Source organism: Cyanistes caeruleus, chromosome 8 (assembly GCF_971803275.1).
Source record: "Cyanistes caeruleus chromosome 8, bCyaCae1.hap1.1, whole genome shotgun sequence".
NCBI lineage: Eukaryota > Metazoa > Chordata > Aves > Passeriformes > Paridae > Cyanistes > Cyanistes caeruleus.
In genome coordinates, this window is record NC_141708.1 from 9,774,858 (window position 1) to 9,801,561 (window position 26,704).

The 26,704-nt window shown below is 37.5% G+C and overlaps 1 protein-coding gene across 8 annotated transcripts in view; it reads right to left on the reverse strand.

Moving 5' to 3' along the window:
• RBM20 (RNA binding motif protein 20) overlaps positions 1-26,704 on the reverse strand; it is a 97,866-nt gene that overhangs the window by 68,394 nt on the left and 2,768 nt on the right. The window contains exon 1 of one of the 8 annotated variants that reach the window (XM_086900342.1): positions 25,857-26,259. The exons of 4 other annotated variants lie outside the window; for them this stretch is intronic. The gene's annotated coding sequence lies outside the window, so the exon portion shown is untranslated. Of the gene's footprint in view, positions 1-25,856; positions 26,260-26,704 lie in introns of those variants that run through there. 3 more of the 8 variants (XM_086900344.1, XM_086900339.1, XM_086900338.1) reach the window with 3 other exon arrangements.

Sequence of the window (26,704 nt, forward strand, 5' to 3'; positions counted from 1 at the left end):
CAGACTTCTCTGCTGAGAAGCGTGTAACAAACCCATCTGAGACATTAACACTTTTGTAATTTGTGGTTTCTTAAAGATTTTTTTAAGATGACAATTTTACAACAGATGAAACTGAACATTCATTCTTAGCAACCAAAGCTGAATACAAACAAATTTTGATACTCTGAGCCCATCACTGAGACTTGTACTCATGAAAACCAGCAGAAACTCAGATGACTGAAATATCTATGAGCATTCTTAACTTTTGGGATTTACTATAAAAATGAAACAGAATAAACACACGCAATTGCCCCTCAACAAGTACTGCATCCCCCCTTTAATTTCAGGGTTTTTCCACTATTAAAAAAATCAAAAACAAGTTTATATACTTTTAAGATTATGTGCTATCATAAATTATGATGAATTAATACAAAAAGCAGTCATTAACATACATATCCACTAGTTTCAATAACACATAATTTCAATTTTGGTTGTCAACCCTTTACTCTCAGACCTTTCCTACAAACATTAAAATTCCAGAAATAAAGATGATTGTAATCACATTTTTTTATTACAATTGTTTTGTAAAATTTACTGCAATATGTATTCTGAAACAGATTATTCATTTTTATATTAAGTAATTCTACACTACTTAATACGCAGGCAATTAGGCCACTGATTAAAAAAAAATAATCCTTGAAATAGAAAGTGGAACTTTTATAGGTTTCCAGACAAGTTTTGTAACACTGCTTAAATCTAGCAGTCAGGCCATGGTAGTCCATTTATGGTTTTCCCATTGCAAATGAAAAAAACAAAATAATACATACCCAACAAACCTTTTTGACATGATGCACAAAAAACAAATCCAAATTTAATAAAAGTAAACAGCACTACTTATCTATAATTTTGACAGAATTCTCTGACAGCATATTTAGCTGGAAGCAGAGACAGATGAATTAATATGAAGTATAGAAACACAAATTGTCTGCCAAAATACTTCTTCCTTTTATTAACTAGCGATTTATCTTAGAAATTGTTGAAATGCATTCTGCTAAAAGCTGACTGCTACTATGACGGACTTGGGCCATTTTCACTGCACACTGATCAGAGAAAACACTTTCATGCTCTACCGAAAATGCACAGGCATTTTTTAGCATTCTTTCAAGTATACAAAGAACTTCCTTAAACAACCTGATTATGTGTTTAATGTTCTCTGCTTCATTGAACATTCACACAAATTAAATCAACTAAAACAGAAACCAATCAACAAAAATAAAGGCACATATTTGTGTTTGCTTACAAAATTCTGAGTGGACAATGGAATGCAATAAAAACTACTCAAAGATTTTGCTTGCTTATTACTTTGTTTTATTGCTTGTTTTGGGGTTTGGGTTGTTTCTTTTTTTAATAAAAGCTAGAATCAGGGTAAACAGTCTTCCAGAAGTTATTTGTTAAAATTATTTTACAGTTTTCCACAGGAGGGCTGGGCTCAGGTTTTAAGGTTCAGGACCTTCAGTGGAAAATGTACCCGAACTCCAACCTCCCACACAACACAGAAACTTGGCCTCTAAAGGGATTTAGTCTATCAGAAATCAGCTCCAGAGATAAGATTCAAATGCTGGGTCCAGTAATTCCAGGTGTTCTCAAAGCCATGTTAGCGTCACAAATGGAGAGGATTTTACCCTTCCCCACATCCTGTTTATAAAGCAGATGTGGGGGCTCCCCGGACCCTGACAGACAACTCTTTGTTCCCAGTTGACTGGAGGGCGTCCAAGCATTCCCGCTAAAGAAAACGGGGTTTCTCTGTCCCAGTTGTGTTATGAAGGAAAGAAAATTGCTAATTCCATTGGCTCTTTTAGGGGGCACTTCTTGATGAGACTGGTCAAGGTTACCAACATCTCCACATGTTTGACAGTTGGCTTATTTTAAGGTGATTTTTGTTTTGTTTTCCTCTCAAGCCCAAAAATACAAGTGAACAAACTTTCATGGATAACATCTATCTCTAGGACTGAAGATCTATTGATGAGAATTTATTGAGCTCGGGCTTTGAATTGTCTCATGTCATCTATTCATAAAGGAGTATTTGAAATCACTAACTGAATGCAATGAGAATTTTCCTGCGCAACAAAGACAACATTTCCATTCTTTCTTTAACCATTTTATTGAGAAATACAGCATTTATTCCTTCTGCAAGTCTTCAACAAATCTTAATACTGGATATTAACACCTATTTTGCTTAGATACCAGAGACCATGCAGAGGATTCCCTGCATGCCCTGGGAGGTTTCCTGATGCAAAGATTCAGAAAAAGAATTGCTAATTCTAAAATAGAAATTTTCAAGCTCCAGGGGGACTAATGAATAACATACAGAAAACCTCAAGCCTACTGATTTTGGGAACTTTGCATAAAATTAAAATTCTGAGAGAGTTGAACAGGAGTTTCTAAAATATTAATTTTTTGGTACAATCTCACTGAGAGATATGATGAAGATATTAAAAGGAATAAAAAATGTATTTTCATGTTCCTGAAACAGAAAGGTTTATGCTGTTTCCTGGTCTTTGAGGGTAATAAAACAGGATGTATTTATTGGTATAACTTATTGGATAATTTGGTAATTTGAGTTCTAAACCAGCATGATTTGCTTAGTTATAAGCCTATAATATATATGCACTGAGTAAAAAGGCACATGTAAAGAACTGTTCCAGAAGTAATTATTCCTAAAGAATACAATTTCATTCTGATTTTATTAAGTATACTTTAACAATGACTTTGGAGTATTTATAAAAGATAAACAAATCTCACGTCCCATCAATATGGTATTTGATATATTGTGCAAATGAGTAATTTGCAGCTTAAACTCCTTCACAGGTTTGCCCCCAGTGCTGTACACAGCAGGTCACTGCCAGTACTGAAAAGTTTTGCTGCAGTTTAGCAGCTCCAGTTTTCAGTCACACAACGCTGCAACAGCGACAAGATTATGAGTTTTCTTTGCCACTGCATTTACTGGGAAATATTTTACTCAAACCATATCGAAGACCAGCAGTAAGATCTGATAAAAAAGTAACCTCTCTAGCTTTCACTCCAGGTAAAATAAAAACACATGGCTCATTGCTTAAAAAAGAAAACTCCACATGAAGGACAGCAAAATACCACTGAAGCAGTCTGTTACAGTCAGCATGGTTCTGATACTCTGCAGACTTGTATTACCTGTTTGATACATGAAGAGCCTGAAAGCTGGGGGTTGGAAAATTGAAAAAGTCGCTGCAACAAATTTTAACACAAAAAACATCTGTGTGCAGATGTTAAGCCATTTCTACTATACAAGCAGAATATTTTGGCTGTTTACATCCTTCGAGAAAGGTGGCTTAAAGAAATAATCCCAAATCTCCAACCGCAGAGGTGGAGAGGACCTGGCTGGGACCAAATGACCAAGCTCATTCTTTATCACAGTTCATTTTTTCTACTTTTTTCCTTAAGCTTTTTTTCTTTTTTGACAGTTGCAAAACAGGTGAATGACACTAAAAAACATTGACGCTTTCATTTGGCAACTCCACAGATCTTTAACCAGGAGCCACCTACATTGCGCTGAAAAAACTGACAGTACACCATTTAACAGGTAAACACTTTTGTATCTACTCATCTAGTCCTAGGAGCCACTGGGGATTAATCCACATTTACAAACCATAGGATTAGGGAGTGCTTCAGAGCATTCTATGCTGCTAAATTTGTAGTTTTTTATAAGAGCTTTTCACAAATTTGTGCTACAAACTTCCAGGAGAAGGAGTGACCGCATTGTCTGATTCGGATTCTTTAGTTAATAACTAGAACTGTTTGTAATTAATAGAGGAGTATCACTTGTGGGGATGACTGCAACAGAAACCATTTATTGTAATATTAATTAATATTATAGACCAACAAATTTCTCCTGAAGGATATGAAAATCTTTGTTGCTTTGGGAAAAACAGGGGCATAATTAGGCTACGATCTATTCTGTGATTTCAATTTAACTTCTGTTTTTCACCTGACACCGAGATATTATCTAAAGTGATATAAGTAAGAACTGTAATATCAAGGAAATATCTATTTAGCTCTTCCAATTGCTTTTTAAACTTTCTCAATACGAACCTATAGCACTTTTTTTTCATTTGGTACAAGAATACTCTGAGCTGTATTTCATAAAACTCGTTCTAACAATTTTAAAACCGTTTGCCCAGGTCCATAAGATTAACACTGCAGATACATACCATTTACACATAAAGCACTTAATACATTGATGTTGAGAGATGATCTTATACATGCACTACTGGACTGTGTAAACTGCTTCTATAATAACTATGTTTTCTCTGATTAAGAACTCATTTTGAAAGAATTTCAATTTTCCTTTGTTCACAGCAGTATTTTTCACCTCATACAGAGATTTTCGCCCATTGCCTAATAAAATTATATAGGTGCAGGTGTTAAACAGTAGCTTCTGCAATGCTTCACTAACACACGGTCAAATATATATTATTTGTCACCTTAATTTTCTTTTTCAGGTATAATTTACCACTATTGCAAATCACAAAATTATTCATGTTGGTAGGCATGTCAACAATTGGCATGAAATAATAAAATAATTCCTGAAAAGAGTATGCTGTATTTACCACGAGGAAAATATTCCTATAATGTATTTTCCATGGCATGGTTAAGTTGAAGAGACAGAGGCAACTTAGTGATTATTAATAATTACAATTTTATACAATCTGAACACACACAAAAAACACTTCATTTTTCTGTTAACACAGAAGTTCACAAATTTTCACTTCCACCTTCAAAGTTCTGCTTAAATTTTGCAAATGTGTCTTTAGATAGAGAACCATTCGTCAGTTAAATGCCTATATTGAATAAATTGTTTTCTCTTTGCCCCTTCCCTTCCAGTAAAGGAAGTTGCTATAATATGTAAGGGACTGGAAATAGAGGAAAAGCTACCACTTTGCCAAAACCGCCTATGTTTATCCATAGCGATAACAATGCACAGTCTCTTATGGGATTTTCTTCTTGTGCATTATTTATAGCTAAAAACAAAAAATAAAGTTTCACAGTTACAATTTATTTACATTATTTTATTCTATTTTTTTAAATACCAACATAAATAAAGCCCATCAAAACATACCGTTTCTTAGGTATATAGTTCTTTATTATTAATCCACAAACAGAGACAGAGCAGCAACTCTGCAGTTAAACTGCTTTGCTCTTTCAACACTGCAGGGTCCAAGAATTTGGGGCAGGGGGCAGTGTCAAGCCAAAACATTAAATGATTAAACAAAACCCATCATTAAACATAATGTGAGTGAATTGGCCCACTACCACACTACAGCACAGACAATGACTTTTTAAATGCATTCTAATGGTTTGCATAGAACTTGATGTGTTCCTTCTAAAGCTTCCTTCAATGTCTTACTTTTATGAGAGACTATATTAAGTTTTTACCACTTATCTAACAAAAAATATTTTAAATAATGCATCTAAGTAGCTTCTTAAATAAAACATTATGTAATTGCTGTCACCCTTCTTAAAAACGAATTAAGTGCTTAATTAAAAAAATCCCAAATGCACCAGAAAAATACACTTTTAAAGTACACCTACTGAACAAAACTAATAAATAAACAAAAAAAGATGTTTATAAAATATTTTATGCTTCCAAATTGTTTACACTAATTCATGATTTTAACAGATCTCTGTTTAAGGAAGGTTTCCTACGGCTTCCTGGTCTCACTAGCAGTGTTCTTCCACAGCCCTGTAGCTCGCTGAGCCTTGCTAGAGACTTTATTGAACATCCTTAAAATTAGAGAAAAGTTTGTGACTTCTCCTATCTAGGTCTTTTAAGTGCCAGCACTATCAAGCAGTCACCCCAGGACCCAGGAAGGATAAGGGTATGTTGTCAACAAAGGAAAAAAGAGATAAGGCCTTTGGTGCCCACCCCTTTGACCTAACAAAAACCCAGGGCTTGATATTGGTCTCCAGGTCAAAAATAGACTGTCTGCATCTGAAAGCAGCAGAGAACATTTCCACAGTTATCTCATTCTTAGTCGTTTTGCAAACCACATTAAGCACTTCAGAAAAACAACACCCATATCTGCTGTGGAGTCATTTGGGAACAACAACCCTAAATGATATTTGAGAAAAAGCATGTTTTTCAAGAGCAATAGAAGCCATTAAGAAAAATAAATCCTATGCCGAAGTCCTCTCTTTTGCGTTATGCTTTCAATAGGTATGTTCACAAAACCACCACTAACCCGCTCCACTGAAAATTAAAACCAAAACACATGGATCTCCCTCTGCCTTTTTTACTCAATGCAGTATCACACGTTGAAGGTATAAATACTTTACAAAAGATTGGGTAGCCACACACAGCAGTGATACACTGTGTTCTCCTTCTTATCTATCAAAGAAAAAATATCGTTAACTACCAAAAGTTATTCTAAGCAATTTTAACAAACCAGTATCATCAAGTCAAATAAATACGCTACCTTTTCTGATTCATTATCTTTGTTTTTGCGTTTTTCCTCTTATAAAATTTTGTCTGCTTTCCTCTGATAAAAACTCAGTAATTCCCCATGTTCTTGCTGAGCACTCATGTGAGTTCACACGGTTCAACTGCTTGTGCTGTCCAAGCCAGTATAGCTTAAATCCCAGTCAGCCGGGAAGCCAGGCAGATAAGCACTGGCCTATGGAAAATTTATCTTTTGAAAGGGAACGGGGTGCTGGAAACAGAACTTGAGGTCAGGACAATCTGTAAATTAATGTAATCTAGAGTTTGTAGATTAAGGACCTAGTAAATGCATTAAACAAGATTATCTGCCAGGTTCCACTGGGTGTTCCCAATTACAAATCAGTTCATTTTATCTAATTTGAATAGGCATATTTTGGATCCACGCTTTTGCCACTATAGAATTTTATAATTTAATAATAAAATAAAATAAACCAGATTCTGAGATATGCAGTTTGATTAATAAAAAGGTGGTGGGACACTTTTTAGCTAAGACATGCAGATTTCCTTGCAAACCAACAGAACAAAAACATTTTCTAGTGGAAGGCTCTCTTGCATGAGAAACTTCTTTTTAAAGGAAAATTCTTTCCCTTTATTTTAAAATATTGTATTCTAAAACTGTCTGTTCTATAAACTGAGTACTGACAGGTTGTTTTCCAAGACTACATGCAAACAAAAATTTCACAATGTGTTTTAAATTCAAGATCAGAAAGCTTTAATTAATATTTGCCTTTCAAAATCTTCAGGTATAATGGAATTCTAAGGCATTGAATAGTTGCAGAGAGAACAAAAAATTCATTAAATCAAGGGGGGAAATCATGTTTAAATAGTAACTGAAAGCACAGGTATTATGAAGTAGTATTTAACTTATCACATTTGACAAAGTATTACTGTACAGAACAGAACAAAAACACACTAAACCAAAGAAATTAACATTATTCAATTACATTTGTTCTTGAATGTGGCTTCCTCTTATTTAAAAGATTTGTTTTTACAAATTTGAACTAAATTAAATTAATAAGTTATATCCAAGCCTAAGCAAGAAAAATATAGCCGTTCAATGTAAAAAAAAAATTCAAGGTTTTTTTCTGTATGTGCCCTGAAAAATAATTCAAAATACTACTAAAAAGATTCAGACATGCCTAAATAACTTTCATTACATAAATTAAACTAAAATTCTAAGCTAAATATGTTTAGCTTAGAAGTGATAAAGAATTTGACCTGCCTGTCTCCAATCTGAGATTCTAACGCCACAGGAATTTCTTCCATCAGAAAAATTAACTCCTACTTTTGGAAGAGGGTTTTTCCAGTAGTATGCAATCTTCTTGATGGGATACAAATGAAAACATGTGCTCTCCTTCTGCACTACATTTATATCCAAGAATGGAAAACAATTTAAAATTTTCTTATAAAGTATCGGCTTCTTGAGCTCATGATTTCACCTTCTGTGCTCAACATATCTGGAGAACAAGCACAAAAATGGGACATTTCTGCAGCTGTCTTAGAGGGAAGAAATACACTGATAGAGTAAGCAAGAATAAGCTACAATATGAACAAATGTGAGACATTATTTTGTTAGATCTACCTAAATAGAAAGTATGTAATTACAATAAAATTGTCTGATGTGCCGCAGTATGTTTCTGTTTACCAATGGATAAACTTAAGTGATTTTCCATTTTGTTTGTTCCTTCACATGGCAGTTCCACATCACTTCCCACTAACCTACTCAAATGAGTCTCTGCATAGAACAAGACTTCTGGATGGTTATTGGTTTGATCTTTTTTATTATCAATGGGAAATAAACAATATGGTTTGAGATCCCGTTCCATGATTTCTGAAAAAAAAAAAATATGAAATTCTGTAAATAGAACAAAAGACCATGTCCTGTGACTGTTTCATAAAAGCCTCCCCCTTTAAACAGAAAAAGGGCAAGGTTAATATGCACAACCTAATGACTGAAGTGATTTATGCAAGAGAAATGGTTTATGGTTTGCTCTGTAGCTTTCCTATAAAAGTTACAGTTTGACATGGTGGATTTTGATAAACACAGCTCCTAAGAAACAACAACAACAAAATACAGTGCCACGCTACTGATTAACAAAAAATGCCGAATTGGAATTAATAAGAAATTGAGAGCTGAGGTGGGAAGAAAAACGTAGTTAAGAATGTTAAAGGAACATTTGCATCATAAAAAAAAAATATCTCACTTGTATCTGAATAATTTTTAACTTATTTGTGCTAAAATGATCCTGTACTACTGCTGCAACTAAATAGATGCATGAAAGTATTTTAATCATATTATGCCTAAAGAATTTACTTCTAGACAGACAGCTTTTACACTGACAGATAACTTTTTTCTTTTAAAATTAGAAGATGATGGTAAATTCACAAAAAGCAGAAGAGAAGTAAAATCTTTTAAAAACACTGTCTTTTGATCAACTGATTTTCTAATGGCAGTACCACTTTAAATTGTGATGGAGTTTTAAATCTGTCCTGAGATATCCAAATCAAACTCAGGGTATCTAACAAATTTCTCAAGTTTCTATGACTAATAGTGTATCACAGAGTTGATAGTTATGGGCTAAATGCGATCCTGACCTTTTGCGCTTACGGCTGCGAGCCCTGCAGTCTGTGCGCTGAGCCAACACAAAATCTATGCTTACAGCAGCGCTCTGCACGCCAACAATCCTCCCAGGCAGAATCCCCACTCAGTTCAGAGCCTCTTTAAAATACAGGAAAGGGTTCTGAGAATCACAGAAGTTTCTCTACTTCTCTTCTGGAAGGTAATGTCTTTTACAGTCACTCTCTCTCCTTGATCAGGACAGTCAATTTCTTTTTGAGGAGAGACCATGTAATGCTAGAAAGCCACTGTTAATTGAGCATTTTCAAGCTTTAGATAAATGTTACATTTCCAGAATGTAAAGTTTTATTTTTCTGTCAAGTCTGAAAATCTCTGGTCTCTCTCAGTCAAACAAATGTTGGATTCCTATTCCTACCATCTTAAACCAAGTCAGTGGGCTGGATTTCTGAGCAAAAACCCTTCCAGGTGTCCAATCTGCTGTGATTCTCTATGGCATTTCTTACAAATAGGAAGAAGCAATGGATATTTCTACTTTGTACTTTATACACAAGGTTCAGCTGTTGAGGAAGAAGCAGCCATTATTGCACAAAAAAACCCCCAAAAATCTAAAATCAAAGAAGGCTTGGTAAAGGAAAACAAACTAGGAATATTGCCAATCCAGACATGGCAGGACATCAGGAAGACTAAAAAAATTTTGTGTGGGAGAAAACCTGATGAAAAAGTTGCTGAGGAGTGGAGGAGGAAAGGGAGGTCTGTGAGAAAAAGGGCATGAAAACAGCACCCTTTCAGGACCTATTCCCCACCTCTGTTCCCTCTCTCAGCCCTTAAATTACTGGTGAGCCCATTCTCCAGAAACTCTTTGCAAAAAGAAGCAAAGAGGTTACATGAAACTGAGCATCACAGCTCTTCCCCTGGGCTCAGAGGAATATTTAATGAAACATGTGATTGGGTTTTTGCTACTCTTCAATTTCCAAAAGCTACTGTCGTTAATTTTGTTTCAGAGGACAAGCCATAGCAATCAGAATGGCAAAGCACTTCAATCACCAGCAACACTGCAGTGAACAAAGACAACCTAAGTCAATAAACAAGCCTGGCTGAGTGACTACAAACAACAAATGCTCCTTACAAGCAGCCAAACCAAAGATCATCAGGAAACTGTAAAATGAGACATGTGCATTATGCAAACCTCTCCTCTTTCCATCCTTTCCTACAAGGGATTGATCTGACGCTGAACTGTGGAATTCCCCAGAGACACGATAAAGGAAAATTAAAAACAGCTACCAGTTAATCAATGCCATGCATGATAAAAACCAGATGAGGGAGTCACTGAGTAAAATAGCATCACACAACCATTAAAAAAACAACTGTGTTGGAAACTGCTCTTCTTTCCATGTTTCTCTGCTCCTGTTCCAACCCTCCTTGCCTGAAAGCCTACAGACAGGGTAGAAAGTGCTATGCCAGATCAGATCAACTAACCCAGTGATGTGAACCTGCCAATGGCAACCTATGGGCAGATGGTCCATGGATGGTTAGACAACCACAAGATACTAAACTCACCTAAGGAAATTTTCTCATTTCCAAAAGCTAGTAAAAAACATCTTTTTATGTCTTTTTTGCTAATCTTCTCTCCATCCCATTTTTCTGGATTTAACCAAAGGGTAGGATAGCCTAAAGAAGAGCCTGCAAAACTCACTCTACAGGATAACTGCCAGTAGACTGAAACTTCCTACCCCAGACCTAATCTTCCTTGAACACTTCTTGTATGTGGGTTCCAGTGAGAAACTCTACACAGCTGAATGTCAAGATACACAGGGAGTTTTCTCTCCCCATGTACTCCTCAAATCCTCCCTCTTCACAGCAATACTGCACCTGTCCCAGTGCAGTACCCCTGGCGCCTTCAATTAATGCTGAGAAAATCCTGAGTTAAGTGCCTACTTAAATTTGATGGGTTTGCCATTCAAATGATGGTCTGTCAGCCTAATAAAAGCACCAGTTAGTAAACAACATTACTGCACAAACACTGGCAGAATTATGAGCAACTGCAAGCTGCAATTAATTTGACCTTAGCCACCATGCCCACACAACCAGTGATGCTAATGCTGTGATTTTATTTCAGATCAATGTAGTCAACAACAAATCAACATTCCTGCCATTTCTCCAAAGAGGAATCAAAACTACCCAGAGCAGCTAGAGGAATTTGCAATTGAACAGATGTAAACTACTTCATAGCCCTGAGGAAAATGGAATTCATTCACCAATGTGTAGCTTGAGCTAAACTAATCCGAGTTGCATATCCAGTTCTCGAAGAGCTTTGAGTAGCAATCAATCTTCCTGCATTCACCAAGTGATTTGTTAATCTGCAGTTTTCATAACGTAATAAAGAACATATGGATTAACCAGCTATTGTTCATAACAGCCTGATGAGCTTCTTAGAGTCTATTGGTTACTTACTGCATATAACAGTATCCAGTGCAGTGAAACAAACTGGGCAGTATGGATTACATCATGTTCTACCATCTGGAAAGCATTACAATATATCACTAATACTGTGAAGCCTCCTGAATCCGTTCTTCATTTATAATGCTGTTTGAGCTCCAGAGTGAGTGTCTGAAGAGTGATTTGTAAAATATGTTACTGAAATCCTAAGTAGGATATTGTTCTTAATAAAAACCATACCTTATATCCTTAACCAATTATGTACCAATGCAAATCTCCACTGGTAAATTTTCTTGCCGAATCCATTCTTGCAGTGGATTAGTCAGCTCAGAGAAACCATACTGGGATAGAGCTTTCCAGGACCAGCAAGGTAATTTGAACATTCCTCAGTGTCTGGTTAGTACCCTCTATTATGTGTACAGAAAGACTCAAAAGAGTGAAGGCATTAGAAAACAACACAGAAAGCTGGGTAACTTTCTCAGGGAGTGGGTGGGACAGGCTGGCAGTGGGCAGAGCCACTGCAGTCAAAGGGGCTATAGATTATTCCTGGTCTATCTACTAGTCCTGTGCTGACGGGCAGAAGAAACTGCTCATGGACAGCTGCTGAAGAGAAATGCTGCCCTAAGAATGCACCACAGAGCAACCTGTCAGACAAACATGGTGTTCTGTATAGTCATAGTTGCCTTTAGTGTCACCCATTTTTCCACGCCGAATGTCCAGCATCCTAGCTTATTTCTGGCCCAGGATGCACGTGCTGCAGGGCTTGCGCTCACTACAAGAGAAGCCATCCTTGCTCCTTGCCAGCAAGGAACAAGCACCACTTCTAACATGCCAAGCAAAATCTGCACAACAGCCCTTAGATCCATTTCTGTGAAACTTGTTCCACAGCTGAAAGCCAACAAGGGTCAACAACAAGCAGCAGTTTAGTTTCACGGTGAATCCCCTTTACAAATAGCCCTGGGCTGACAAATCCCACCGTGCTCCTTAAGATATTTTTTCCAGTAAGACAAAGCCAAGCCCTTGACAGGGCAACCTGCAGAGAGCTTGGTAAATGAAACCTCTGGATTGGCTTTCCCAGGCAGTCATTCCCATTTTATTTCCAGGACTTCAGCATCCCCAAGGAAATATGCAACAGGATGATCATCCCTAGTTCAAGAAAATATATCTCTGTCTGTATATATATATATATGTATATAAACACACACATTCTCCATACAAAGCCACATTGATACAACAATCTCAACTCTTCCATGATCTCCAGCTCTCCAAACAATCAGGTCAGGCTAACCTTGTTACAAATTTATTAAATACATGGTAAAACCTATAGAAGGAGCACTTTCTAGACATTACTGTAAAAGTTAGGTCATGTCAGAGGTCAGGCAATAATCTGAAATCTCAACTGGAGGAAAAGGCAAGCCATTTGTTTCTAAAATTGCGCCCTGAAAATATAAAGTCACTTTCTACCATATCAATGCTTTGACCCAGGCAGCCCCAGAAATGTGGTAAGAAACTAAGAGGTCTTTTGGACAATGCAGCTTATCATATACATCATTGCTTCAACACTGATTTTACACAATTCCCTGGTGAAAGCAGCATAGGACTTTTTGGATGACACGGCAGCTGTGTGGGAGACCAGAATGGAGTGTTTATACATTGGGAAAGGTTAGTAATATTAACAGTTAAAATTGTGCATAATTTCTATATCAGGAGCTCCTTATATAAATAAAACTGTATAGAAGTGCACAAACACACACCCCGCAAAAAACAAATGCACACGTAAAGTGTTGATGTATTACACACACCTCTATTACTAACACAGAGATAGATGTTTTCTATTCCACCTGCATGATATGCTACACAAGAAAGTTATTTAGTCTGCTTTCATAATCAGATCATGTGACAAGAATGTTGCAATTATTTTTATTAATTTCAGTGAAAAGTGCTTTATGACCTGGCTCTTTATATTTATTACCCACCTAAATACATTTCATGTGCCATTTTTGGAATAAAAAGATGCTTCAAAATGTTCAAATGAAGTCTACTATTACAACTATTTAAAGCCCAAATGTGAAAAAAGGAAGAATTTTTATAGTCTTTTTAAACCCACATGTTTAGCTCAGCTAATAAATCTGTTCATGTGAACTCTACAGCATTCAAACAAATGGATAAATGCCCAAGATGCTAAAAAACAGATACAGTTTCTAATTCTCCAGTTATTTAACCCCAACTGTTGAAAAGGACATTCTAGAATTCAAAGTGTGCTTTAAAATAAGGCTGATAAGATATTTTTAAACAGGCAGAGACATTACAAAACTAGTTATTTTTGCCACCTTGAGAAGTGGACTTTTAGGATTATCTAGAAGAACAATCAGCAATTCTTCAAGACTTGCAAGCATAAAATTCTCTTTTCCTTTTCAGTACTCTTCAATCAATGTTGAAGGTAATTGCTATCCTGATCGCCCGCTCATATCGAACAGATGAGCACTAGTAAATCAAAAGCTGTCCAGATCTCCTACTGTGGATCAACATATACATAATGGCTGCTTGCCCATGACTGGAAATCCTTCTGATAGCTTAATGCTGTCAGGTGCTTCATTTCCAGTGGCCAAAACATAATGTAACATTCCAGAGGACAAATTTTTCAGGCTTCACTTCAAGCACAGAAATATGTGAACACCATTAAAACCCACTGATTTTGCCAAGATGCTTTTGTCAAGCATGTGTTTCACTAACTCATTTACAAAAATAAACATACAAAACTAATCAGTTTAGAAAGCTAAACAGCAGCAAAAGAGGCAGACAACCGTAACAGAAGCAGAAGTTCTGCAGGTACTGTTAGTCTGACATTTCAAACATTGGACTACAGTCTCAGTTGGAGAAAAGACAATCTGGTAATTATCATTTTTTTAAAATAATTGTCTATGTGAATATCTGTATGTAAACATCTGTATTTAAGTCTGAAAATTAAATTTTACATTTCTGAAAGAATAAACTGTCTGTGTATTTCTTTACAGGATGTCATATGCTCACATAAATCTTTGTGCTGACAAATTTTCAATCTGAAGTGAAAAATGGGTAACAGCACAGGAGAGCATGAACAGAGAGACAGCAGCCAGCCAAGGAAGAAGGATTTACAGAACGGATGGTTTGCCAAGGATTTTCTGGAGGGGGCAGGGAGGGGGTGGAAGCTTGGAACAAATTAATGGGCAAACTGTTCCAAGACTGGCATGGGAAGACGCGTCCAAAAGACTGTAATTCCTGGTTTGTGTTATTTAACATCACTGTCTGGCTATCTAACTATACTCACCAACCACTGTGAATAGCAACATGTTTCTCAGCAGTGATACAAATGCACTGTCATCCAATACCCAAATCTATGAAATCTCCAGTATTTCTGGTAAGTGGAAGATGCGTGAAAGTCCAGCAGTCAGAACAGCAAGTAGGATTTGCCTGGGCAGATGTAATCACACTTACTGCTATGCCCAGGCACCAGCCACCCTAAAGACAGTTTGCAGCAGGCCATTTACTCATTTAGCTGTCAAGGGTAGGAGTGCAAATAGACTCCCACAGGCGTGCTACAGGAGTATGTGGATGTTGAAGGTAATGCCTTTCAAAACTGATTACCTCATTCAGCTTCATCTACCTGACAGAACACAAAGGACCTCACACAGTGGAGCTGCTTAGCCAGACATGGGAAACTGCAGGAAAAACTTCCCAAAATCTCCAATGTCACAGCTACTCTCCCCTGACAAAAGCAAAGAAACCAAGAAAACACTGACAAGGTTTTTTCCATTTTGCACTATGGTTAGGATCAAGAGCCAGTGACACAAGTACACCAAGAAGCGCTGTGTTCTCTCAGGAGTGTCCTTTCCAGTGACAGGGATCAGTTGGGAATAAGCCTGCACTTCAAACAGCTGAAAGTCAAAGTAGTCAAGGGACAAATGCCACAGGGAACAGAGACAACCTTTTGCCTTGGTACCTCTGGGTGCAGCGCTGGGGTCCGAACACCGTGTTCATGGACGGGGTGTTATGGGCACTGAGCTGGGAGAGGAGGGTTTGCAGGAGGAAGCACACCCTCTGCAGGCTGACACCGTGCCACTGGAAAACAGCAGTGCTCTAGGCAAGCAAAGGTAGCTCAGCTTGAAAGGAAGTTGCACAGATTTTTTTTTTAACTCACTGAAATGCAGAAAGAATTCAGTATACCTAAATTGGCAGGAAAGCAGTACAAATCTATGGTATATAAGCAGTTCCACTGCACCTCGTGTTCTGGGATCACATCACCCCTTTCACACAAACAAAAGAAAAGACATAAAAGCAAAATAAAATTAGAGATAACATCACACAAAGCAAAAGATGTGAAGAAATGACAGAATAAAAAGACATTTGCTTTAATTTAATTTGAATACCTTTTTTTTAAGTGCACTTTCTCATTATATTTTCCAGAAGAATACATGGAACAGATATACAAAAACCTTATCCACTTGCTAATCTTTTAACATATCAAAATATACTTTAAACACTTACCATGAGGTTTCCATCACTGTAAATAATAACAGAACTACAAATTAAGCATAAAACTAATTAAACAAACATAAAGAAGCTGAAGTGTGTCTACGGAAAAGATTAATATAATTATAGCTCAGCAATTTGAGAAGAGAATATTTTGAATAAGCAGGTAATTAAGTTAAGAGAGGCCTAAAGAAAGATTTCACACTCACATTCATATGCTGAAGCAGTTTAAAAATAGAGAGCAAGAACTGCCTGACTTCATGTTTTAATTTTAGCTAGGTGATGAGCTGGTCCCAAAGACAGAAAGGGACAGCAGGATTTTTTCTCAGCAAAGTGCCCTTCGTATTTTTATGTGAAGGAAATGCAGTATGTTCTATTAATATCCTGTTGTGGCCCTCCATAAGCCTAGGCACCCTTTCAATCAGGAAAAAGTTCTGGTTTGCTTCTTCAAATCACTTCACTTTCAAAGACATACACAGAAGTTAGAGAATGACCGGACTGCTCTGGCCACTTCACAGGTAAGTAACATCCGCACAGGAATGGACACCTTGTTTTTCCATTAGTCACCTACTGCAATTACTAAAGCTGTAGGTTTCTACCATGAGGAGGGAAAAGAAAAATACTGAGTTTGCACCTTAATTTCATTCTCATTTTAATTAAGAGTTGGGAAAAAAAAGTCAACACCAACCAGAAAGATGTGTGGGTGCAGAAAGGGAGAAATACTGTTCAACTTAATGCTGGCATAATGCCTAGGCTCTCCCAAAGAAGCTGGGAGAAGTACACAGACCACAGACTTTTCCCACATAAAGAAAGCTTCTTCCTCTGTGTATAACTCCCTCATACGCTTCACCTTCCTGACATCTCTGATTAACCTAATCCAAGCAAAATCTTCCCCACAGCAGGTCCCTATACATACAGCACTGTTTCAGGCTGGCAAATTTTGACAGTGGGGCAGGACTGAAATTCTTCTTGTTCAATAGCATCATATTGAAAACTTTTCTGTCCTTCAGGGAATGGTGGAAATGAAGGCAAACCACCTTGTAGATTATTTTTCTGACATACTCTTCCCAAAGTGTCAGCTATGCAAGTGAAGGTCTGATCCTCCCCCAAATCCTCAGGCATCACAAAAGCACATTTTCAACTAAAACTAATTTTCTTGATAGATGACAATGGTTAAAACCTAGGCAAGAGTCTGAGTTAATCCTGCAGTAAAAACAAGCCTGCTAAAGTCTCCTGTCCTCTTCCCACAGTTACATTCCCTTGCTTGTATTTTAGAGCAACAATCAGCAGTAAAACTTCAGAAACATCCCCCCTTTTACATTTGACATTTATTTATAGATTCATCTGAGGCTTCACCAGTAAAATTGCACATGCATTAATACTGATCATTGATTCACTCCAGCTCTTTCTGTAAATAAGCATTTGCAAACTTTATTTGCCAGGGAAGTGAAATGCAAGTCAGTTGAAGTTTGCATTAACACCCTGCTGATCAGCACTTCCTAGGTGAGGATGTCCCGCCGTCATGATCTTTAGCACACTGTGTTAGTGAACTGTGTGTCCAAAAACACAGAAGGACCATGCCATGCTGGTTCTCATCCATTCAGCTCTTGAGGAAATAAAGCAGAGCACAACACTTAGGCAGGTGAGCCTAGGAAGATGTGTGTGGCTTGTTTGCACCTATAGAACTGATACCTTTTGTTTTTAATCTTAACACAGTTTTGCACTTTTAATTACCACAATGTGTTCTTTTCTCACTATCCCACTTAACCCAATCCCAATTTATGTCAGAAGTTCCACACAGTTCTGAAAACTTTTTTCCATTATGCTATTCAGATGAAGGTCACTGTCCTTTCTCCCAGCAGAAGCGTGTTCTGCATTTCATTTGTACACATGAAATGAGCTCATTTACTCTTATCACTCCTACCATTTCTAGTTTAAGTGTCAGATACCAAAACAGACCCAGGCATCAAGAGTACTCTATCCCCACCACTGGAATGACAACTTCCACTTGACTTCTTGCAACAAATGAAGTTAAAGCACTTGAAACTAAAGACTGAAGAGATGACCAAGTCCTTTTGTTTTACTGAAGACACCTCCATTTTAGAGATGCTCCCTTGCAAGAAGGTTGTTGGCTGATATTTTTACTTTCTCCTGCTTAAGTTCAACACAAAGTTTGTAGGACAAGATCATCACTCACTGCATCACTATTTATAGTTACTTACTCTCGTTACCCTAAGACTAATCAACAAAGCTTCTGAACCTCTTAAATTTAAATTGTAACATGAAGGCATTTTTGTTTGAAAGTGCTTTCAATATAAATGAAATTTCTGCTTTTCTTGCTCTAAATTAATAAAAATATTGAAAATTCAAAGACCTTCTTCATTTCCCTTTCTAAATCATTCAGACAATGCTTCTCTTTCACTCTCCTGAGTGAACAAATCGTTCATGGGTTCTAGGTGTGAGAGGCTGGTTTTCTGTAGCAGAAGACAGAGACATTATATTTATTTTTCTATCTTCTGAAAAAGGAAAAATACCCTTTGAAAGAGTTTACCACGCAGACACACCTTCCTTCTACACAGCCCTCTTGCCCCTTCAGCAAGGTGATAGACCAGACTCCATGAAGGTGCAAGTACATCTTTGGCAAAGCAGTTTTTAAGAAATATTCATTGCCTGCTTAAACAAGCAGTCAAATCTAAGTTTTGCTTCAGAGCCCAACCAGCAGGATCTAAATGCAGGGGAATGACAGGAACCTCTCTGGCTTTATTAGGCTCTCTGGCAGTACTATATAAGAAGCATTCTCCAGGACTTACTGAAGATGCCATGCAGTCTCTACAGCACTGGCTTTCTGCATGTGAGGGGGATGTGTTCTCCAAGGCGGGCTTCCAGGTGATCCAGCAATACTCCCACCATCAGCGCCTGCTGCCACCACCGCTGCCACCCAGGCAGTTCTGTTCTTAGAGTAGTGCTGTCTCCTAAAAGCTGGTCACTCTGCCAGCTTCACTACAGATAAATAAGTACAATTACCTCAGGGAACTTAAATTAAAAGCTGCCTCTCTGTCTCACACAGTTGTATACAACTCTCTCATGTTCAAGCTTGAAGATGCTTTTTTTCCTGCTCCCTTGATGGTTTTGTTATTTTTTAAGAACAGGGGCTGGAGGTGGAGGGTTAAAAATTTTGTACTCCAAGTTTCCTTGAATTACTAAAATGTCTAACCCCAGATCCATTTGTCACAAATCACACTCTTGGTCAGTCTCTGCTTTGTCCACCAGGAGCCAACCAGCAAGCCCTCCTCCCACGCTGTGCTATTTGTGCAAACTGCTAGCTTGGAGAAAAAAGTAGATACAGAGCTGATTTACTTCTAGTGAGTCCCCCTGGCATCCAGCTAAGAGGTGAGAAAACTAAATATAACAAACTTAAAACTACAATTATTGTAGGGGAGTTTGCCAGAGCCGCTCTGAAGCTCCTAATGGTCTGTGGGGGATTTATGGATCAGCTGTGAAAATTTACTCACAGCTAAAACTTGCCAATCAAGTCTTTGGCTTTGAACACTGCTACCAACTTCTACATAATACAGTTTGAAATTACAGAAATGTCAAAGCAAAACAGTAAGTTTTAATGCTTCAGAGAAGGGTATAAGGAAAATCTATCATACTACATAGACCAATAAGACAAGCATGCAGAGGCTCCCTTCTCAGTGTTTGTATCTTCATATAAAAGGGTCTTATATTTTTACAGAGCAGGAGGAGATTACAAGTGCTGCCAAAATACACAGTAAGAGACAGTATGTTGCACTGAAAGGACTAAAAACTGCTGTCTTGCAGTTTAAGAGAAGATTCCTTCTATAAATTTTGCAGTGATCCAGAAAATAATATTATTTGCTGATATTTTATGCTCTTGCCATAAGGATGGGGATAAAAAGGGATCATTATAAAACTTGTAAAAGCTTCTCTAAAATTGCATCTGCTATTTTCATGTTATTCCATTTTAAAAGGGCAGCAAAAACAACAAAAAATCCTGAGAACTTACACAGAAAGCAAAGTAAATAGCCAGCTTAGATGAGAGATACAAGACCCTGCCTTAGTTGTCTCAAATGCTCAGCACAAATGGGAAGACAGCAGTGATGGCCCCCTGTAAGGGCAGTGCTGTGCAGAGAAGCTGATGGGCTCTTTGTAGACCCCTCTCCAACTCTACAAATCCCTGCAGCTGATGAGGCTTCAACACTCCAGAGTACTGGTTTGAAAACATGTCAGACCTCTAATATGCTACTAAGCACCACAAAGGAGCACAGATCCATACTCCTCCTTGCACAGATCCATATTCTTTTTAAAAAGAGAAGTTAATGCTGCAATGTAACTTCCTATTATTTACTTTGGCTTCTGCTACATTAGGTCTCTTTTGTGAGCAATTACCCCAAAAAACAAACAGTAAAGAGTCATGAAGCCTTGCAAATTTAGATGATAGGATCTGATCCTTTAAAGCCTTATACACATAAATAATCCTCATGTGTATGAATAAGGCTTTACAAGATCATAGCATACACACTATATCCAAAGAGGAATTCAAGTCCTATTTACCAGTGACAAGCAAACTCTTGACCACCTAACATTATTTATGTAATGCTATAAATTATATTATATAGTTATAACATAAAAACATATTACTTTACTCTGCACAGATATACTTTAACCATCTACACAAAATGACAAAGTTACTTCTAGCCCTTGCAAATTTTGATTGAACTCCTTTTGTTTTATTTGGAAGGAAATTCAACCATTTAGTACTCTGCAATGCACAAAACCTAAATTGAACAGTAATGATCCCATGTCTTTTAGAAGTCTGATCTACCAAAGATACATGACATGGTTAATTTAAATTTCATTGTCAAATTTGGAGTATTTAATTAGCATTTCTTTTCTTTTTTATTCACCAGTAGCTGGGAAAGAGGAGGTACATTCAAGTGCAGAAAATGAGTTGACTTGGATTCAAGTACCACATAACTTTGATTATTTTATTACAACACTTTACCTATGAATCTTTTTGCCTATGCACAGTGGTACCTATATCACCATTGCAGTCACTATTCGTCTGTAGTTCTTACAAACATGTTCACCTCTAGATGTAATAATGACACTTTGCTAAGTGTAATGCATGGCAAAGTAACCTAAGGCAGACCTCTTGATTCATCTCAGAGTCAACAGAAGGTGCCAACGAAAGGGTCAGCCCTGTCTGCACCAAGAGGTGTTGCTACACAACACAACATGACCTTGAATGAAGCAGTAAATAAAGAGGCCAGTGTTTGGTTGTAAGTTGGCAGGACAGTGGAAAACTGTAGGTGACCTTAAAAGTATGTGCCATGAGAGGGACACAAATGGATGGTTCAGAGTACATGGATAGCAAGGGTGTGAATGTTAAGATGTGTTAATGGAAGACTTTGGAAGATAAAGAGGAGCCTAGCGCCACAAAAAAGTCTCATCCTAGTTCACTAATATTTCTCCCTATGGTTTCAGGAGATGACAGTCATCTTTTCTCCAAATGCCATCCTTAGTCTGAATTATATATAAATTCTGACAGAATTTTATGCGGAGGAGCAAAGGAAACTTCTGACAATCACTGGAACAGCATTCAAACTGCAAACCATGCAAATACCCATAGCAAATACCCATACCAGCTCTGCAGGGACTGGAGCAACCTTCTTTGTACGAGGAGTTAATCTGCTCTCACGCTATTTCCAAGAAGAACAGAAAGAAGGGTGAGAAAGACATTATAAAAATATTTTTTAAAAAATTAGGCCAAAAATAGAACAGCAAAATTTTGTCAGTGTATGTGTCATCAACCTAATAAAACTACTTAGCACATCTTCCCTTCGGGAGAAAACATGTTAATCAGCAAAGACAGAAATATCCTTTCCTCCTGCAGAAACAGACTGTATTTGTTATCTCAGTAAAGGCAATGTCAGCCATCAAGCCACTTGTTGAAGAGGTACTTAAGCCTGTTTCCTAAGACAAATATTAAAATACCAGTAAAAATGCACTGCAACTCCTGCACATTTCCAAAGTGGCCTTCACTCACAGATACCATCAACTCACACATCTCTGCTCATCCAGGAAAAAAGCAAAGCCATGACACATGAAACTGTAGCTTTTGACACTACCAAATTCAAGACATTTGGCATTGCTTGAATTCTAAAACTCTGCATCCTAATCTACAGAAAATCACAAGTTTTATGGTAAATTGATGTAAGTTAAGACTAGATAACACCAGGCGCTTTTGTTATCTCAATAGCTGGTAACTCAGAGAAGGAACCAAGTGATCAGAAAGCTATTAGGGAGCTTGCTCATAACCTGCCCAAAATACCATTTTCTCTGTTCATCATGGCCAGCAGAATACATTCCTCAAGGGAATGTGAGTTAAAGACTTCCTTATCCTGTCCCTGTCTTTTCTTTGGAAGAAGTAATCCAGAAGTGGAATCTCTCTCCAAGGAGTGATCATCATTAAGATTTCACATAAGACGGGCTTTAGAGTTAAAACTGCAGGAGATAGACTACTCCTCACAGATTCCTGTTACCCCCAGAGTCAGGCAGTGCTCGTGGCATCTTTGGAGCACCCTGCAAAGGATGGTGGGACAGCTGCACATCTTGAAACAACGGAGATGACAAAGAATGAATCTGAACTGTATTGTTCATGCAACAGCCACAAAGAACAACTCCACCCTGGTCCTGCTCATTGCCTGTTCAGCTCATCTCCCAACACAGACATGGAGAAAATTAATAACAAATATGTCCTCCTTTATCTTGTGCACAAGATAACTGTACCACTACCTCCATATTCAATATCAGTTAAACTCCCGTTTCACAAGTTTGCATACACACTTCCAGAAATGCAGTTAGCCTGAAACAAAGTAACTGCTTGTGCACTCATACCTACTGATCCTTTATGAAAACAAGCCTTTGCCCCCTTCCTGCAACAGAATACCCAATGCATTTATTCAGCATTTCTTCTAAATAGGCAAGAGGCATTTGTAAAACGGGCTAGGCTTGAGCTGTCAGAACAGGACAGATATTAAACGTTTCTCAAGCCCAAAGGGAGATGTTTTCTGGTTTCCCCCTCTGTGTCAAGTGACAGCTCCACTGTGACGGGTCATTAGCGTGACAAAGGGAAAGCAGCTGGACATAGAGAGGGGCAGAGGCTAACAGCGATTACATCCTTAAATCAACTATAAAATGGTACAAAGGATGAAGAGGAGGAAAAAAGGGAGGAGTATATTCAGGGGAATAAAGTCAGTTTGATAAAGTGTCCAGCTGCACGTCATATGAAATTAATTCATTTAAATAAAAGAAAAATCAAGATAACTTACTCTTCCGAGAAAGCAGATTCTATTTGAAGGATTATTTTTAAGTGACTGAAATTAATATTTCATGCAAATAACCCATTTTTCCCTCCTAAATAATTTTTTACCATCTCCATGAAGTAAAAAAATATCTTTGTAGATCTAGTTCCTCTCATTTTGATAGCCTCCAGAAAGGATCAGAACTGGTTACTAAGGTTTTTCCCATCACCATTTTCCTTTCCTCTTAATGAGATCAGGAAGATTTTAGCACCACAGCATAGCAGTAGCTCAGCAGGGCACACACAACTCTTACTGTTAGATGCACACAGCTCTGAAAGAACAAGTAGTGAATTAAGAGGAAAACTAAAGGAACATATTTGCCAGTCTTCCCATTGATGGGAACATTATACTAAATTTCCAATAAAAAGCAACGTCCAGGCAACTGAGTTTTACTAAAGAGGACTCCATTGCCATGTGCTGGACTACAGAAGTCACTTATTACATTGCTTATAAATTATGCATTATTTAAATTTTCACTAAAGTTAGCATCACTGCTGTTATGCCTCTCTCCACCAAAATTTGACATTTCTGGGCAACTAAGAATTGATTGATAACTGATAATAAAAGCCAGATTACTTGGAAATGTTCGCATGCAACACAATCCTTCTAAATTCTTTTGGTCTGACCCCTTTCTGCTTTTGTACCTCTGTGGTCTCTCTTCTATCTTTTTATTTTGCCTTTCTGCCAGTAAACTGTTGGCTTTTAAATTAGAGATTAAAGAAAAAAATCAACCAAGTAGAACAAACCCAAGTCCCAAACTCCACACTTTCAGTCATTTTTGTTTAAAACAGATAACACCTGTATGATTAAGTCATCTTTAACCTTTGGTCATAGCTGATATAAAGGAGGGGTTATTGTTTTCCATCCAAAAAAAAAAAGAAAATAAATTTTAAAGTAAATAAATAAAAAAGACATTTTAATTACATGACTTGAAGATAATTATAATCATTGATGCTACTTTTGGAAAGCAACTAAACTTAAAAGTGAACCACCCTCCATTTGTCCCTGTCCCCTCATGCACACACATTTGCCATTTTAAGCCCAGATTCTAAGCTCAGGTGAGATGTAAGAAGAGTCTCAATAATTACAAAGCAAGAAGCCAGACAATTCCAGAAAAAACTGCATTTTCCCCCACTGTGTGTTTCCTAATATACAGAGACAATAAATGGGAAACACAAGGAGGAGCTTAACAATGTGGGTTTACTTCCCACATTCCCTGGCAAGTCCCACACCATGCTGCTTTTGCAGCTCCTGTCCCTTGTTTTGGTAAAGCTGCTCAGCTAAGACAACTACAGCCCCCTCTGTTTCGTTTTCTTCTCCAGTCAGGGCTGTTAGACTTGTTTCAACACAAACTCCGTGAGTTTTCAGAGCCCTATCAGGTAGAGAAGAAACAGAGATTTTGGAGATGTACTTTAAAAGGCAAGTAAGTATGGAAAGCCTGTATCAGTAACAGTAAGAAGAGAAACAGTAAAACCAGTGTTTCTCCTTGTTAAGTATCAGCTTAGCCTTTGCCATAGATGCCAAACTATTTGCCATGACTAATCTATATAATGGGAGTACATTTCATATTTTATCTCTCCTGAGAGACTTTGACTTGGGGAGGGAAAAAAAAAAGGAAAAGCAGAAAGAAAAAGAAAATTCCACACTACACAAAACAAACAGATAATGATGCAAATAAAAACCCCACATGTTTAACATAATGGGTTAGAGTTGAAAGAAAAAGATAAACTGGAGGTAATTTTCCCAACAAGTTTTCTCCTTGCTGCTATAGGAAATAAAGGACTCAAAGCACTCAGCACCAGCCTGCTTCCTCCTCTCTGCCCCCAGAACTGGCACAAACTGATGACAACGTGGGTACAGATGTTGGAAATTCCATCTTCCTTCCAGAGGAGCTAAAAATCTCCAGGGCACAACCCCTTAGGAAAAAAAATATTAACTTTCATTTTCCCCCCATTGTTTTAAGCTGCCTTTTATTCAATTTGTAAACCAAACATATATTCCTATATCAACACAGGGAGTAAAAAACTGCTCCATTTCCACTGGACAGATATGACCCATGACAAATTATTAGAACCAAAAGCATACAAAGAGTTGAATTTCAATACAATGAGGTCTCCGATAATCACAGAGTTTACTTGTGGCAAATGTTTTCAGCAAGAACTCTCACAGAAAGCACTCTTCATGCAACATCTGTATAGTTAACCCACAGCCGCCACTCAGACCTTTCTCTGAGTTATTTCCAGCTAGTTGCTCTCTCAGACTGCAATGAATCACACACCTGGAATTATTAATAGGAGTCTCTTATGCTGCTTAGCCACTCCAGCCAATCTAACATCAGGTACTAAAATTTGTCATCTATAAAATCACATTTTGCAATGCAACTGCAAATTATAAACAAAACTTTCAAACCATATAAATTTTCTCATAGACTTACCGAAAGAGGGGGAAAAAGACCCAAGCCAACAGTTCCAAATACACATTGGTCTTTTCAGAGATATCCAATACATGTTTCACTTGCTGACACTACAGACTCTACCCTGCATTTCCACTCTTTCCACACAACTGCAGCAGAAACTGGTTATGAACACTGGCCAACACTATTATAATTGTTCTTCTCAGTCTTCTGCTTTATTTCATACAGAAGGGTATGTTTTTGTAAGTCATCCTCTGAAGCATGTAAATTCAGGTTTCCCTTTCCCAGCAATTTCTCATTCTCAGCTCTACAGCTTGAGGGCTTTGCCTGCAATAAGGCTTTTAGTTTTGGAAAATAAGAAGTATTTTCCCATCAAACATCACAACAACTTGCATACATGGAATGCTTTAACTCTGTAAATCTTATCATTGGACCTCTACTATCAACTCAATTGACGTTGTCACTCGGGGAAAAAAGTACAACGTGTAGAGAGCATATTTCAATTTATATCTTATTGTAGTTGGACACTACAGGGAATTTCAAAGTAGAAGTTTAGTAATACTTTTATATTAAAATTACAATATAAATGTTAAAGCAGAGGGGCATTTAAAGACTATTGTACATGCTACCTGTGTTGCATGAGTTCAGCTAACATAGCTGCTAAGATATTTCAGATCTCCAGTTTCACTAAATTTTAAACCTTGTTCAAAGCTCAGCACTCACAGTGAAGCTTTATCAGCTGCCCATGTAGGAAGCCATTTTCTAAAATGATGTTGCTCTTCACCTAACATCTGTAAACGTTCCTAACAAAACTACTGAGGGGGAAGAAAGAAGGAATCCAGAGAGCTTTCAAAGTTTAAATGGTATCA